At 44.9% G+C, this 6,312-nt stretch overlaps 1 pseudogene across 1 annotated transcript; it reads right to left on the reverse strand.

Moving 5' to 3' along the window:
* Positions 1–755: 755 nt before the first annotated feature.
* LOC148120150 (granzyme C-like) lies at positions 756–4,238 on the reverse strand (annotated as a pseudogene). The gene is made up of 5 exons (XR_015739386.1): positions 4,049–4,238; positions 2,873–3,023; positions 2,286–2,421; positions 1,935–2,160; positions 756–924 (listed from the first exon to the last, which is right to left on the reverse strand). The product of XR_015739386.1 is annotated as a granzyme C-like (transcript).
* Between the last annotated feature and the right edge of the window lie 2,074 nt (positions 4,239–6,312).

Raw genomic sequence — 6,312 nt, forward strand, 5'->3', positions numbered from 1 at the left:
TGATTTTCTCTGGGACTTGCCGGCTGTGGGGTACTGGGCGGGAACAGATACCCCAACAAGCCGGCCCTCGTGTTACAAGCCAGGTCATGATTTAGGCTGGCACCGCAGGTCTGAGGCCCTAATGAAAGGAACCACATGTGGATTTGGGTGTCCTAGGTAGGGGTATAAGAGGTGGGGACATGTAAAGATTAGCATGGACTACTAAGCGTAGAAGTTGATAGAGTCTCAGAGCAGGCATAAAAGAGGAGGGGGTGGAGCTTAGAAGCTGGAGGAACTTGGCCCTGCTTCAGAGGAGGATACATGAGAAAGTGGGGATACTGAAATTGCTATCACCTTAATGGTTAAGCTGTGGAGCAATAATACTCTGCCCAGGAAGGTCCATTTACACTGGCCTCAGCTCTGTCTCCCCCGTCTCCAGGAACAATAGTACTTGCTCTCACCTTTCTTCCATATGACACAGAAGAGGAAAAATATTCACCCTGAGCCCCAAGACAAGAGAAACCCAAGCTCAGCTTTGGGCCTGTCAGAAGGCCAGGCACTGCACAGAGGAACAAGATAAAAGGAGCTGGTCAATGGCCTTGCCTGAGCTTTGGGCAAGGTATGTACATGGTTGAGGAATGAGCAGTAAATAGAAGTGTGCCATTGGCTTGCCTAACACAGAGTTGGTCCCTGTGATATGAAACCAGTCTTCTGATTCTGCAAAGAGACCTTTATTGAGATGCTGGCTTCTATCCTAGGACAATCCTGGACTCAGCTGGAGGGGCCTGGTTTGCTCTGTAATTAGCTGTGTTTCATTGTTTTCTTTATCCAGGATAAGAAACTTGACACTTTGGTGAAGACTCTTGGAGTTGAACCATTTTTATACCCAAAGGAGACGATGCCTGCAACTGCTTTGTCACACAGGAGAGGTCCTCCGGAATCCCCCTGTCAATAGAGAGGGTCCACAGGGGCTGAGCTGATAACACACTAGCCCACCCTTCCACCATAAAGCATGACTTGTGTGCTCTGTGTGAGGGAGATCAGAGGGCAGACCTGGGAACACTGGGCTTCCCACTCCAATTTAGAAAAGGGTTACTGCTTCACCTCCCTCCTGAGTCCAGACTCCAAGTCTATGATCCATTTTCTATGGAAGTGTGTTGAACCCTCAGGTCAAAGCTGTTGTTTAGAATTGTGGACAGATGGTTGAGCCTCATGTGAGCATGGAGGACAAGACAATTGACAAAAGTGGGTGCCTGCTCTGAGGAGACCCCCCACATGGTAACAAAACACACAGGGAGCACAGCTTTCTAAAGCCTGGGCCTCAGTGACAGGAGGACAGTGCAAATCCTGCTTTATACCAGCTGATGTGGGAGTCCCCTCTGTGTGCTGTCATTACCATTAATGAATTTAAAAAAAAAACTGCCTTGGCCTGTTGATAGAGCAGAACTTAGGTAGGCAGGGAAGACTGAACTAAATCCTGGGAGAAAGAAGGCAGAGTCAGAGAGATGCCATGGGACCGCAGCCAGGGTCAGACATGCCAAAACTTTGCCAGTAAGCCACTGCCACATGGCTATATACAGATTAATAAAAATGGGTTAAATTAAGATATAAGAGTTGACCAATAAGAGGTTAGAGCTAATAGGCTAAGCAGTGATTTAATTAATCCAGTTTCTGTGTGATTATTTTGGTTCTGGGCAGCTGGAACAAACAAACAGCCCCCTCCTTGCAACAATTGGCACTAATGTGGTGGACTAAATCCATGTAAAACCTTGCAACAAGCTGACTTCACAGTGGTTGCTTGTCATCTCTGATGCCCTAGCTAGTTACTGCTTCCTGCTGTTTCCAGTGAGAAATATCACAGTCAGTGAGAAAAGGAGTCCCTAATTCTTGGTCTCTAGGTCCTAGATTGCTTTTCCCCTCCCATGGAGCCCCAAGAGAAGGACAATACAATTTACCTTAAAGGAAGCTCGTTTGATCTTTGGATCCCCCACACAGATCTCAATGGCTTTGTTGTAACGACGTGGGAAGCGGGAATCACACACCTGATCCTTCTGGACGGTCAGCTCTACCTCTTGAAGTGTGTTTGACCTGTCACAGTCCAGGTCTGTCCTTCACACAGACCTTGCGCCTGGGAAGGTTGAGGGGCTTCACAGCATTGGTCCTCTTGGCCTTCCTCTCCAGCTGTGGGAAGAAGAAAGAGTGCGGCTCGTTGACTGCTGGGCTGAGACACCAAGATGGAAGAGATGAAAGGAACACGGTGAGAGCAGGAGTAGCAACCAATGGACAGGATGGGGTTCTCTTCTCACCTTCAAGGGCATGATGTCATTGGAGTTATCCATAAGATTGTAGTCTGGATGTGGGATGGCTTTTGCCACAGGGATGATCTGCTGGGTCTTCTCTTTGATTGTTACGTTGTGGGCTCCGAGAGTGACTTTCATTGAGCTGTAGAGAGCAGAGTACAGATGGGAGATGTGGAGTGAGAGAGGACACAGTTCAGGAGCTGTAAGAGGCTGGGTAGGCAGGGTGGGGCTCTAACTGAGGGGACTGAGGAGACAGAAGGGCCTCAGGGTGTGAACTACTGCTTTTGTCTTCTTAAGGACACTAGACTCCTGAAGGCTCCCTCTTACTTCTCAGCAATACTCCAAAGTTTTCATTGACTCTTAATGTGCACGTTCAACCTCAACCACTGCTGTAGTCTGACCAGTGTAGTTGCTTTCATCTCAACTGCGCTGCTGCCTCTGACCTCTCACCCTTTGTCCTCAAAGTTTCCCTGTGGTCAACTTCCATTGTCACAGTCCTGCCCTCCAGTGAGCTCTCAAAGAAGGAATCACAATTAAAGCATTTAAACTCCTTTCGGAATCTCAGAAAGCATGGGCCAGCTACTTCTCCTCACCTTCCCCTGCAGTGAGCAGCTGTCAGCACAAAGTTGTCTTTTACCAGGAAGCCTCCACAGTGACTCTTATTCCCATCAATATTCACAAATTCAACAAATGCCATGTAGGGACAGGAGTGGGGCTTCACCTCATGGCCCCCGATGATCTCCTCTGAAAGAAAAGACAGAATATGGGGTGTCTGCGAGAAACAGATGAGGTCTGGAGGGTGAAGGCAATGGGATCTGCAGTTCTCCAAGATGTTGTAGACGGAATTCCTTACACATAGAATAATCTCTGCTGAATTCTAAGCTTCAGGGCCCTGCTATGAAAAGGGGTGGGTAGCACTCCTCCAGGCCCTGCTTTACAAATGCATGGAAGGACAAGCTCTAAATACATGAGGCTACACTGAGGTAAATTGCCTTGATCTTTTCTTTCTTACTGCATCTCTCCAATCCTCTGTTGTCTTGATTGGTATAATGTTTTCACCTTTTACCCAACCCCTATCCGGTGGATATTTTTTTTTTAAAACTCTCCTATTCTGGTGCCCAGCACATCTTGGGTTCTCAATAAATGCTTTTGGCTGCATGAATGAATGAATGACTTCTAGGTAGCTGCAGGGCTAGTAGTTCAGAACTCATGGGATTCAGGGCCCTGGGGCCATTGGAGTTGTGTGTTGACAAAGACAGGAACAGCTAGGGACATGCAGAAAGAAGTGGAGAAGCCAACCAAACCTGCAAATTTAGTGGAGGGTGTAATGCTGGCATTTGTTGCCCTGGGTCTCTTTCTTCAGAAATTGAGTGGAGAGGTTGCTAAATAATGATAATATTCTTGAGCTGGTGACCTTACTCCATTGCAGGCAGGTCATTAAAGGGGCCATTGATCTGGGATTAAATGAAGTTAATGATGTGCTTTTTGGAGGTTTTCATTCTCTTAACATCTCTATCTATGTATGATCCTCTCTCTAAGTGACACAAAGAGCAGGGAGAAGCTAGTGCCCACCATGTCCTCTGAGGACACCTCCCTTCTTCAGACTTTATTGAGGATCTAGTCAGTGACAGGCTAACAGGTCTGGGCTGATCTGGGAGCTGAGGTTCAGAAACCTCCTGGTTCAGTGCAGAAAGTTCCTGACTAGAGCTGGGCAGAGACTCCACAGAGGTATTATGGGATGGAGCCCTGGAACAGGGGTGTTCACTCACCTGCACCAGCTCCAAGTGGCAGAAGAAAGGTCAGGAGAATCAGGACTGCTGCCATCTTCCCAGGAAGGCTCTTGGGTTGGAGGAGGACAGAGTGGACACAGTCCTTGAAAGATGAAGGAGGTGAGTGCTCAGTGACCTCACAGGCCTTTTAAACCTGTATACCTCTGCTCTGATTGGCTTTATTAGCTAAGGCAGTTGCCTGGTTTGGGTAAAAACGACATGGTCACCACATTGACATCCTCTGAGCTAATCCTGGATAAAGACCTGGAAAAGAGGGTGCTAAGGTTGTGGTTGAGGAGGGCCTGAGACCCCAGGAAATCCACTGTGCCTGCACTGAGACAAAAGTGTGGCCTTTCTTACCTCTTACATCCTTTTGCACTCTGATAAGATCAATTTTCGGTTTTTTTTGGTTTCTTTCTTTACATTTTAAATAATACAGATAACCAGTTTATCATGAAACAGTTATAGAACTACAAATACACAGATAAAGTTATACAGTATTTAGTGAGAATTATGCAGAGCCATACTTGGTGAGGAAGAATTTCAGTACATCTTCTTATTAACCTCGGCGAGTTCTGATCATACTATGAAACCATCTGTTGGAACAGTCTGATGAATTAATCTTTGCTCACTCTGACTTTCCTAAACTGCTAGGATGCCACCGAGAAATCTCAAAAGCAAGTACTTACCCTGTGGTCATTGATCACATCTTGCTGTCATGCACAGTTAAATATAATGAGTCACATTGACATGTATCTGTTACTTGTTACCCGTTTATTGTTTATTGGCATTTATCTCAAAGCAAGAGCTTCAGGATTGAATTTAAAAGTCAGGAAGATTAAATGAGCCCTGGCTTCCCTGCTGAGGACTGCAGTGGTGTTTTCTGAAACAGTGCCTAGGATTTTCTGTCGAGCAAAGGGGTCTTGGTAAGATCTTGAGTGATTATTTAGTGGACTAGATCCAGAAGTGAGACTGACAGGGATGCAGCCCTTGAAAAGGCTGATATAGACTGGAGTGAGCTGAGGATCTGACCTTAGAGAACAGGTGGTTAGAGCTGTGTGAGATCAACTCTGTGGGGTAAGACAGACTAGCCTTGCCCTAGGAACAGTTGTGCATGTATGTGCATGCATGCCTGTGTGTGCGTGCGTGTGCATGTGTGTGTGTGCATGCGTGTGTGTGTGTGTGTGTGTGTGTGTGTGCATGTGTTTTATTTTTGAATTTCCTTCTTTCCCACTTTATGACCAAGAGAAGTTTTCTTGTCCTAGTTGTGAACTGCAGTCCTGATATAATTGGATCAAAATTAATGATCTGGTCTTTGGGTATGTAGACTTTTGGGTTTTCTGAGCCATAGTGAAGGGGTAATTGTTTTGAACTACACATTACTAACACAAGTTGCAATGAACGAAGATGTTTCCCCTTGGAAAGGGACCATATATAAGTGACACAATATCTGCACATACAGGTAAGCGACAAAATTCTAGAGAATAAAATAATCCTAAATATATGGTGCCCATTTATACAGAATCTTTCAAAACTATGGAGCAGGTTCCATGTTTGTAATATCTAATAAAGAAATTGAACACATATAAATAGTATAATTTATTTTGGTATGCTTTTATCATAAAGGCAAAGGAGGACAACGTGAATTTTGTGGGATATTTGACATTGCTTTTGAGCAAGAAATGCTTCACTCCCCAGCTTGATGGGCATAGCTCTGAATTCAGGTGAATTTTTAAGGTGGGACTGAGATATTTTAGTTCTAATTTTATGACTACTGTGTTTAACATTTTAAATTAAAAGAAAATTAAAATTGAATTATAACATCCCCTCTATTATCCCTCTAAGTCCTCCCAGGTTTCTCCATCCTCTTTAGATTGTGGCCTCTTTTCTGTCATTATCATTCTCTCTCACTCTCTCTCTCTCTTTCTCTCACACAAACAAGGGGATAAAAATATAAATTCAGCCTACAGGGTTGGTTTATTATTGCTTGACGCATAGTTTTTTAGGTCTGACCACTTGGGATTAGAAAACTATTAAGGGAAGTCATCTTTGGGTAAGACTGCTTCTCCCTCTCTCAGCACTTTATAATTGCCTGTTGCTCTTCATCTTGGAATGGGGTCCTTGGTTTTTCCCCAAATACTGTAGAAGGTCAACTGGTGCTGTCATTGTTCAGTTCTTGTTTAAGCAGTAATATTGATGTGATTTCACAGGTGTAAGTCCCTTGTCATATCTAGAAACATTTATCTAAAAGACTTTTACCCCTT

Source organism: Myodes glareolus, chromosome 12 (genome assembly GCF_982192425.1).
Source record: "Myodes glareolus chromosome 12, mMyoGla1.1, whole genome shotgun sequence".
Taxonomy (NCBI): Eukaryota; Metazoa; Chordata; class Mammalia; order Rodentia; family Cricetidae; genus Myodes; species Myodes glareolus.